This window comes from Lampetra planeri, chromosome 20 (genome assembly GCF_965212315.1).
Source record: "Lampetra planeri chromosome 20, kcLamPlan1.2.h2, whole genome shotgun sequence".
Lineage (NCBI taxonomy): Eukaryota > Metazoa > Chordata > Hyperoartia > Petromyzontiformes > Petromyzontidae > Lampetra > Lampetra planeri.
The window spans coordinates 5,967,615-5,978,818 of record NC_136126.1 but is presented as its reverse complement, the minus strand read 5'-3'; the positions used below and the strand labels follow the sequence as shown (position 1 = coordinate 5,978,818).

Genomic DNA, 11,204 nt, shown 5'->3' with positions numbered 1-11,204 from the left:
TACAATGTAGCACATGTTAATGTTTTATTCCTCCTTCCCTTAGCAATGTAAACATTGATACTGATGTATTAAAAAAAGATTTCAACCTCGTGTCCCAAACATTTTGTGCAAGATTACATTTCAACGCACGAAAACGTGCTTGAAATATTAACATCTCGCCACCGTGACGGTGTTAATTGCCTTGCCTGGTAAACAGGAGGGCATGGGTTCGATCCCCGATACTGACGTCTGTATATTTGGAGTTTGCATGTTATCCCCGTGGTCGCGTGGATTTTTCTCCGGGTCCTCCGGTTTTTCCCTCCACATTTATAAACATGGGTTTAGAGTATTTGTCTGCTATAAATGTCCACGTGACAAGCCGCCACTTCGTTGAGCTATCATTTCTGGCTAGGTCGCTTCTGAAAAAGCTATTTAGTAGAGTAAAATGAATATAGTTTAGTTTCTAAGTGCCAGGAAGACGTATTCTTTCTGGTGGACACGTCCACTGTTGTTTCCCCTCTGTGGAAACATCGTGGCAAAGGAATAGCAACCGATCTGAAAAATACCGATTTACACGTTCTGTGCAGTGCTGGCACGGCATACTCTCCGATACCGGCCAATTTTGCCCGCTGATATTTTACCGTTTAAAGAACCAAGACTTTTCTTTCGCAATGTATATGAACAGCCGAGATTAAAAATGCGAACATTTGCTTCCAGTTAAAAATTAAAAGGGAGAGATTCAATCGCTCCCATACTGCAGAATTCCCGACCGACTCGCTGACCTCCCCGAGGTTCAGGCTCAAGGAAACTCTCCTGGCAACATTGAGTAATGTCTAAAGTTATTAAAGGAAGAAGAACAGCCCGGTTGGGAAAAAAAAGAAACATTCTTCCAAGCGCCGTAACAAATTGCACTTATTTAGCAAAATTTGCACATGTATGAATAGCCGTGAAAGACAAAAAAAAAACGGTGTTGTTCGTGCACATGTATACGCATATAATGGGGAGCTGTAGCCTTGAGGTTAGCACATTGAGCTCCACCGCATGAGATTCCCAGTCATGGCTAACATCATTGGTATATATCAGAACTGGTTCTAGCCCTTCCCTAGGTTGATTCAGCCTCAAATGAGTACCTTGGATAAAGTGAGCCAGGTGTGGTTTGGCCACCCATCCCCTTTGTGTGCCATGCAGACCGGCCTCCTCAATAGGTTGCTCGCCAATAGGCTGTTTAGGATATACACTGGATCTCTGGCTCGTCTGTCTTATGCATTTTTACGTACAGCGTATGCCATATTTCACAGAGTGCATTTCTGCTTGTGTTGGTGGACACACCTTGCGACGCCGCGGCTGCGTAATGAAGTAACAGATCGCTCGCGCTTCTGTGTGGCACACGAGGGTTTGTAATGCACCCCCGCTGCGCGCTGTGGCCTCGGTGAGAATTTCTCCACCCGGGCCAACTGGCACAACAGAGGGGGGCTTCTCTCTGCCCAGGCCGGGCTGCCTTTGTGCAATTTTTTTCCCAGAGAGTTTGGAGCAAATAAAAAAAACATTGCCTTCTGGTTGGCGCAATGGCATTTCTGTACGGGGCATGCCAGGTGGCATTTTCTGTTGTTTCATTGGTTGTTTGCATGACAGGGGCCTCTGGGTAAACACACGGGACTGGCGAGCAGCTCTGGGGCAAGTAGAACTTGGCGTATTTTTTGTTGGATCAAACTCTTTCCGATTCCATTTACTACTGCATGTGCGCGCATATGAATTGCAAAAGATTTATACATAAATAGACTTGCAACAAAAAAGCAAATAGCCACTTAAGACATTTTCACCATGAAAATCTCAAGTCTGCATATGCTTGTCCAACTGTAATTTGTTTTCATTCGGCACAACTGAAGCAAAATGAACACGGAATTTTTCCTGCTTGACGTAACCATTCGCGATTATTTTCCTTTATTTCCTGCCGTAGCTGCTGCCTTTTAAAACGCGACATCTCATCCAAATATACTTTACGATGTGGAAAGTTGAAATGTGTGGTCATTTTTAAACAATGAAAGGTGTCTGGGGGAAGGGACAATACTTAAGGGGCTCTATTACTTCGAAGAATGGAACATTGTGTTCCAAAACACAAGGGTGGAGGTGGGGAAGAGCCAACAGCTGTATGCATAGCTGAGCATTCCCAAAGCAATAGGCCCATGTGATATGTATAAGTACATATGCTACAATTGAACATCAATGGGTATTAAAGTGGAAAGACCATCCACAAGGAAGAAACATCAGAGTGCTAATTAGCATAGGTGGGACAAAGTCATTGTTATGCAAGTCCAAGTCGAGTCGCAAGTCATCAAATTCATGACTCGAGTCTGACTCGAGTCCAAGTCACATGACTCGAGTCCACATCTCATAGGTGGGACAAAGTCATTGTTATGCAAGTCCAAGTCGAGTCGCAAGTCATCAAATTCATGACTCGAGTCTGACTCGAGTCCAAGTCACATGACTCGAGTCCACATCTCAGAGGTGGGACAAAGTCATTGTTATGCAAGTCCAAGTCGAGTCGCAAGTCATCAAATTCATGACTCGAGTCTGACTCGAGTCCAAGTCACATGACTCGAGTCCACACCTCTGCTAATTAGACGCTGCTTGCACATCACCCCCCCCCCCCCCCCCGATGGACTTTGTTGATGACAGCCAGATTGACTTTGTTCTTCACTGTGAACACAGCTGATTGAATAGCAATTAGGGTGGAGAGTGAAGCTATTCTGTGTTAAAGCATTGAATGTGGACACGTTGAGGTGAATGAACAATGCAATGCAAAAGTCAATTATGACTTACATTCACTTGTAGTTTGTAAAAAGATACGTAGACATGCACAATGCATGTACCGCAGTACAGTGATTTGCTTGAACGATGGTGCATAATAAATGCATACTAAATGCTGTCAAAATACTCCAGTGTATTGTTTCACTGGAACTATTATCACTCGGGTTGTTAATTAGCAGTTGTGTCCATTTTGGCTGGTAATAACTTTCTCAATCAGATTGTTTTAAAGAAACAAAATAAGTTTATTTTTAATTTTGTCAATGCGCTTTTTCCTTGCCTTCCAAACTTAAAAGAATGGAGTGAATAACGTCATGTTGGGCATGCCTCTTCTCTTAGTCAACTCCCATAAAAAAAATTGGTGTCTCGTGGGATTTATGTATTGTTTCAAATAATTAACATGGACTAATACAGCACACGCAACACGACTTACATTTGTTAAAATTAATTAACGAATCTCCACATGCATCATCAATATTGCCTAATGACAGAAACAAAACACATGACAAGCTGACATTGCAGGTAAAGGCCCATCATTCAGAGCAGAAGGGAGGGGGGGGGTGACTAAACCCAGTTGAACGTTGTACTGTACGCTGTGGTGCCCTGGGAAAGTTGAGACGTTTTAAGAGAGTTGAAAAATGCATTTTCGTATTGACATATTAGCACCTTTGTCCCGACAAACATTGAGCACCGGTTAAGCCGTTAACTGGTTTATATTATTAATAATAAATCAACAAATAAAACTGGAAAAAATGCATCGTGGGAAAGTAAATACTATCAACTAAGGTCTACAGGCAAATCATTGTCCACTAATGTAAAACCTGTGCACTGTATATTAGTAAAACACTTAATTTTTCAACTTTCTTATATTTCCCAGTTTTTGCAGGGCCCCACAGTATAAGGTGCAATCTCCAAAGTTAAGTCCATCAGCCGATGCCCTCTGCTCTGAGAGCATTATATAAAATGTACACCTCGTATTATTATTCTTATATATGTCCTGTTGTTAGGCAATGTTAATGATGAATGTGGTGACATTTGTTTTGATTCGTGCATGTGCACCACTGCCAACGAAATCCCCCCCATGCATTGTCTAGACCTGTGTCGGTTGCATATCTGTCAACCCATGCGGTTTACCCGTATTCTTGTACAGGAAAAATGAGTTTTCAGGTCCATACGGTGTACAGCCGTTTCAATACGGGGAGAAAAATGTGTTTGTCTATTTGTATTTTTCCCTTGCGATGGGGTTGACAGGTGTGGTTTGAATATGGGAACTTTTTTTGTCTGTTTGTTTATGTTTCTCCCTTGTGATGGGACTTTGTAGGATGAACGTTGAGATTTATAAAGGGCACGGGGTGATCAATAAGGTCTGGTCTGCAATAAGGTAGGGCACTGATAAGCGTTTGACAGCTATGCGGTTACATTTCGATTTAAAGCTTTCGTGACTGCAGGGATTCATCTTCTTGGTTCTTTCGGTAAAGTCACGTAGAAGGAAAGTAATAAAATAATAAAAATAAAACATAATAAAATAATTCTCACGACGTTTCGGCCACAACGCAAGCAGCCATCCTCAGGTGAAGACCAGGTCTGTCGTGGAGACAGCGAATTATTTTATTATGTTTTATTTTTATTATTTTATTACTTCCCTTCTACGTGACTTTACCGAAAGAACCAAGAAGAGCTATGCGGTTGTCGAAAGCAAATCCAGATCGGATACTGGAGGTGGAAGCGCGGACCTCTAATGTCCTCTGCTTGTGACTGCGTCGCTTCTTGGCCGAACGTTCTAAGGCAAAACGTGCAGAGACAAGACTCACAACATTGTGAAGAAATAATGAAGCCTCATTGTACTTTATTTAGCTTCGTTACTAGTTAACCTGTGTTGTTTTATGCAATTCTACAATGCTGCACGTGCATAATTAACCTTATAAAAAAAAAATGGCGTCTCGTCACCGTGATATTTTTTTAACTGGCATGTCGCGGGATGATGCTATGGTGTAATTGTTAACAAACTGAACTCGCAATCTCAATATTGCTGGTTCATTCTCTTTTTTTGCGCAGCAATTTAAACTACGGGCAGGTTTCTTCAACACCATACCGTCATCCAGCAGTACAAATGTGTACACCACAGTGTATTGGTTGGTTGCTTGTGGTGAGATGAAGTGTGGGTTACTCCCATCTCTTCTAATGACTGTGGCCAGTGGGGAAGAGTAGGCCAAATACCCTCGAGAGGAGAGTCTCTTGTGCTCGTTATCGTGGGCAAGACATTGCAGTACTGCGCCTTCACGTCTTTGCCTTTGATGTCAGAGGATTGCATTATATATGGTCTTAATAATACATTAATGTAGGCACCGCTTGGTAAAGATTAAGAGAGAAAATATCTGCTGCGCCATTCTTGCCCCAGATGTCCTGGTTTAGGGGACTTATCAAGATCACTTTGGGTGGTAAAATAGCGTGAGAAGGGGTACAATGAATGGGAGAATACATGTGAAACTATTGGCTTGCATCAGATCAACATTGCTATATAATTCCTGTAAAATGATAATCGGGAGCGGTTAGTAAAGGTGGCAGCTTTGCTTCAAGTAGATGTCACTCGTGAGGATGTCCATACTTTGAATGGAACTTAGAACGGCAGTGCAGCGTTGCGATAGAGCCGTCACGTGCGTGTCCGCAGGCTGTGTACTGGACGTTGATCTTGGTGCGTGAGATTTGTTTCAAGTCCATTGTCAAGGATGTACGTATTAAAAAAAGAACACGTTTACAATTGGGCATTGTGAAGAAGTTCTCAATGAATAGTTATTCAGTCTCTTTAACCCCCCTTGAAGTTGCCCATCTGTTGTTTTGGTCTCTCGTTTCCCCGATTACCTGCTCCACTCGTCCTTTCTTATCCTCTCCATTTTATCCTCAAAACATAAATCCAGTACTTCATTTGTCTCAGTTGAACTCTAAAAACAAGCCGTGTCAAAGACGCTTATCTTGCAGTGATTTCCTCATGAAGGCAGACATCAAAGTCTGCCTTTAAAGATAATGGGACATTCAACATTTTTTCTCTATATATTATACATTCAGCAGTTGTGCACAAACTCAATCGCTTATACTATATTTCCCACTGTCAATACCGAAGTAACAAGAGTGTTTAAGTTTAAATATATATTTTGTTGTAATTGCTCTCAATGTTGCTCTCAATGCTTTCAATGATCAGCAAATAAAAACATATGAACCCACTTTTTTTTTCCCCCCAAAGCATAATGGATATGTCTAATACTTCAAAAGGCCTTTCGAGACGCTTATCTTGACTTTCCATTGTAAATACAGGTACTGGCGTGGAGTGAAAAAACAGACCCCATCACGCATGCTTGTATAGCGCACGTCATGCAATATTGTATGTCATTTAAAAAGAAAAATGTAGAGTTACACTGCTTGGGATAGGACACGCAGACTATCAAATATAAACATCTGCGATCACTTTGGTTTTTATGAACAAATAAAACATGCCGACATAAAATTCTTGCTTACAACGTAAGCGATCATCTGTCCGTGATAGGACCCGCCGTTGTGTGTGTGTGAATTCCATGTGGTCACCAATGCTTGCGTGCACTTGGAGATTGTTTTCTTCCAGACAGACCTGCTCGTGGCCGTAACGCCAATATTTAATGTGAACACTAACAAAGATACATGCCCCCCAAAAAAGATTTCGGTCTGTTTTGGATTGATTTTACAAAAAATGGTGGCGGTAATGTTGTCGTGTTTTTTTATTTATTTACCACCATTAAAGAACTTAACAAAGAAGGCTACGATGTCGGGGCTAAAGATAAATACCGGATGAGCAAAATAAAAGTCACGTTCCACAAGTACATTGAACAAAAAAATAAGCGATTGTTTGGAGGAACACAACTGGGAAGACGCTTCAGATTACTTATATCTAGGGAAAATAATCCAAGGCGCATTCGGATCATTATTATATTATTGGCAATCCTAATGATAGTGATCGATAGCAGGATGTGGAGTGGTTTGGGAAATGTAACTTCGGTCATGGAAAAGCCTGAAGAAAGACGGGTTTTAATCGGTGCATGTAATTCGCTGTGACAAAGGAATCGGAAACGTGGACTGTATAAAGGTGACAGAATGTGGAACAAAAAATAAAAAATACACGACAAACAAAACGTGTGGAGGACTCCATGTCAGGAATCGCACTGAAAGTCCGAAATAGTAACTCATAGTTCAGATGACAAACGCAAATTATAGTTGCATCATGTCGATGGTTATTTAAAAAAAAAGTCAGCTTGGGCAGGAAATGTCACCACGAGTGGACGTAGCAAAGACATAGGGATGTCTATGTCTAGCAGTGGATAGACCACAGCTGATGGTAATGGTAGCGGATGATTCAGGTAACTTTTGATGGCAACTCAAGGAATACCATTTCGACGTCGTGAGAACTTGAGCAGACGAACGAGGCTACTCTGATCCATTGTTTTGTCTACAGATGCTGTAAGCTGATAGCTGCCAGACCTACACGGAACCTTTTTCATAGGTTGAAGAGAGTTTTTTTTAAATGTAAGCGAATTCAGTATGTTCATATGTCACTGTTCCTGGGAAGTGTTTGCTCGAAATTTGAATGTTAATTAACGTAGAATATATTTTTGTTATTATCAAGGATGAACAAAAATGTTTTCCCATTTTAAGGGAAACAAATCGTTTGCATGTTCGTCATTAGCCACTATTTATCCACTGCTAGATGATGCCCTCCTCATGTCATCGCCATCCTTCATGGTCCTGTGGATACCACAATCCATCTTGCGCCTGTGTTTGAGCTGATCTCAAGCCCATTTTCTATTCTTAACAGTTAACAAAATGCATTTGAAGTTTTGTTTCAGAATTTTCTTGATATGTGTTTTAAAACGCTAAAATATGTACATCATATTTGATTATTACTTTTTTATTAAAATAATTTAAAAAAACATAAACTAATTTAACATTCCTCATTAAAAAGATATTGCATCACGAGTAACAATATAACATTAATCGTAGTAATGTGCACAGATAAGGAACCTCTCGCAAAAAGTTTATAGGTGCCGTGCATTAAAAGAAGAAAAAGTACAGAAAGATTGGGTTGGCAGAATAAAGTGCCAAAGAGGAACAAAACGAATTTTTTTTTTTAGGATGGGTTTTTAGTCAGGAATTAAAGTTATAAACGCCACTTTCTGAGAGCCTGGTCTCAAGAACAAAACCAAGATAGAGGTTTACAAGGACCATATATTTTTTTATGGTCTTATAACTGCAGCATTTATCATAACAACTTTGAAATGACTTGGCAGTTGATGGGAAGTCACCAAAATTGGTCTGTGACCACAGCTTTTATAAAATAAGCATGAATGTCAGCTGAAGCCACATGTTGGAAGAAAACACTGACGTGGTTTGTTTTGAAGTTGGACACCTTTCAAATATAATTCAGCAGGAATGTTGGAAAATACTTCGTATAGATAGCATAACATTTCTAAAGGAAAATGTGGAGTTTTCTTTGTAGGATGAAAAGCAAACGATATATTTACATTGAATGGTCAAATGTATGAGTTCATAGTAATCATCATGAGCATCATTAGCCATGATATATCCACTGCTGGATGAGGCCTCCCCAGAACACCCAGATACTGCGACACCGGCTGACATTATTGCTCCATCTCTGTGTTGGAAGTCCTCTCGAATGTCATCCCGCCATTGGCTGCCACTCCGTCATTAGACTTGGACCATCAGCCGTCATCCCAGAGGTCGCAATCGGGTACCCGATACCCGTACCCGATACCCGTACCCTACCCGATACCCGTACCCTACCCGATACCCGTACCCTACCCGATACCCTGCTACCCATACCCGGCTGGGTACGGGTACCCGTTTGCGACCCTGGTGCGGCCGGGTACGGGTACGGGTAGGCCGTGAGTCACTGGTGAGTAACCGTTTGTCACTCATTTTCCAACGTCTTGTCTCTTCTCACAATTCAAGTTCCTAGAATCAACCCACCCGCGCCTGCAACATGGCTTCATCCCAGAGGTCGCAATCGGGTACCCGTAACCTACCCGATACCCGGCCGGGTACGGGTAACCGGGTATCGGGTAGGGTATGGGTACGGGTATCCGATTGCGACCCTGGTGCGGCCGGGTACGGGTAAGGAATCAAAACCCGTTTGCGACCTCTGCGTCATCCCCTGTAGCGATGTATCCTGGCCCGAGCCAACTGTTCTTAAGTCAATACAAAAAAAGCATCGGTTCAGTCATGATTTCAAGCCATTCTCCAAGTATACAGATATAAATGTGTGTCCAGGTGATTTAAAAGTTCAGTCTGGAGGTTTACTGAGGAATAACTTCTTAGCCAAAACGAGAAATATGCACTTGGGTTGCCAGGGTACTGGCCAAGCCATTTGTAAAAACAAACCACCGAGTTTTCCAGTAAGATTGCACAAAATTTTCAGATATATTAGCTGCGTGATATAAAGGAATGTAAGATATTTTGTGACCTGTAAAAATCCGGAAACAAAATTGTGCCACATGTTTTCAAGACAATTATTTTTGTTATTACTATCAAGATATGCACACAATTTGTAAAAAATGTTCACCATCTCAGATTTGCTGACAACGCAAACATCGTAACAACCAATGGAAATGAACGATAGGAAATTATTTAAGAGCTTAACAAAAAAGGGCTACAAAGTTGATCTCAAGGCAAGTACGAGGAAAACAACAAACTTTGCTCAACAAAACATTATAATGTTTGGAAGAACACAACACAGCATTATCTATTTATATATATAATCACTCAGAGATCAATTATTGAAGGTGGATAGGGATCGTGAAATGGAGGCAAGTGACAGCAGCATGGAGTGCTTTTGGAAAACTGCATTTGAAAACAAAAAGCAAGATAATATTTGCTTGAATGAGAGCTTTCAATCCCTGAATAGTATCCGCTCTGATATTTGGATCAGAAGCATGGACATTGAAATGTTAAATTGGAATGAAATCCTTAAAATGTACACAAAGAAGCCTAGATAGATGCATGCTCAGAATTCTGAAAGATAGAAAGAAGAATGCATGGATCAGAGAACCAACACTATTTGGAATTATCACGTTGACTGTTTTGGGCACATTGCCAAAAGTAATGATGACCAATGGACGAAACTTGTGATGGAAAGGGAGCCAAACGAGAGAGCGTGCCCGAGAGGAGAGACGTAGCGACAAGGTCAGCTCTCGTGATGCAGTGAGATGGATTGTGGCTAGGCACGGCCATGTGGAGTTGTCAACGGCGTGGGGAGCCATTCGTCCAGCAGTGAATAGACCAAGGCTGGTAATGATTATGTACTGATCACGACGAGTGTGTCACAGTGTAAGGCGCTCGATCCCCACATGTACGGTCGAAATGTAAAGTTCGGGCCACCTCCGTAGCTCCACGGCATCACAGCTGAGTGCGTCTGACCCTTGGCAGCTGATGACCCGACAGATTTCTGCCTTTTGTTTTGCTCGCGTCTGTGGCCAGACTGTCTGCAGTGGGCCATTCATTTGGCATTGCGTAATGGAAGAGCAGTTCCTCTGGATCCTACCCAGGGCTGAGAGCATGTCCAGCCACAGTCTGTGCTCAGAGCTGGTTTTGGCATTACCGACAACGCAATTCCAGCAATTCAACTCTTCTGCGGGCCAGCTGCAAGCGAGAGCTCTCCACGATGCATTAATCATAGCCTCAGAATGCCTACCACTTGGATGTGCTTTGTACTTTTTTTTCCACCGTAAACGGAGCAAGTCCTGCTCCAACAGCAATACGTGTGTGTGTATGCATAGGTGCAAACAGAGCTGGAGATATACGGCAAATTAATTGAATAGCACAGCGCACGAACGCGTCGAGCATGTGTGTGCAACAATAAATGATGGCTTTCTGTTGTTGCTCAAGTGAATCTAATGAAAAGTTTGGTAATTGTTATTTAAAAAAATAATATGCTATTATAGCAGCAATCCAAACCAGCTAGCCTTTGTAAACTTTACTTAGTTATACACCATGATGTTGAGGTTTTTTTAAAATCAATCTACCACTGGATGAAGGCCTCTCCATGCTTTTTGGCCATGGGGGTTGCTTGACCATACTTCCCCATGTTGGTCAGTGCAGGTTCGTGAATTGGGTGCCCAGGACAGATTAAGATATTACTTTCAACTGGTATTAGCCATGGTTAGGAATCAAACTCAGGTGGCCTCGTTCATAGCTCAGTGTGCCACAGTAGCGAGATGTGTTAACTACCTCGCCTGGTATACAGCAGGTCGTGGGTTCGATGCTGACCCTGACGCCTGTATATTTGGAGTTTGTATGTGATCCCCGTGTTTGCTTGGATTTTTTTCAGGGTCCTCCGGTTTTCCCTCCACATTTAGAAACGTGCGTTTAGAGTATTTGGCTGC

At 42.0% G+C, this 11,204-nt stretch overlaps 1 protein-coding gene across 4 annotated transcripts in view; it reads left to right on the top strand.

The window, feature by feature from the left end:
* The window catches only part of LOC144724351 (ras-specific guanine nucleotide-releasing factor RalGPS2-like), a 194,572-nt gene that overhangs the window by 137,262 nt on the left and 46,106 nt on the right, over positions 1 to 11,204 (top strand). The gene's annotated exons all lie outside the window — the stretch shown is intronic.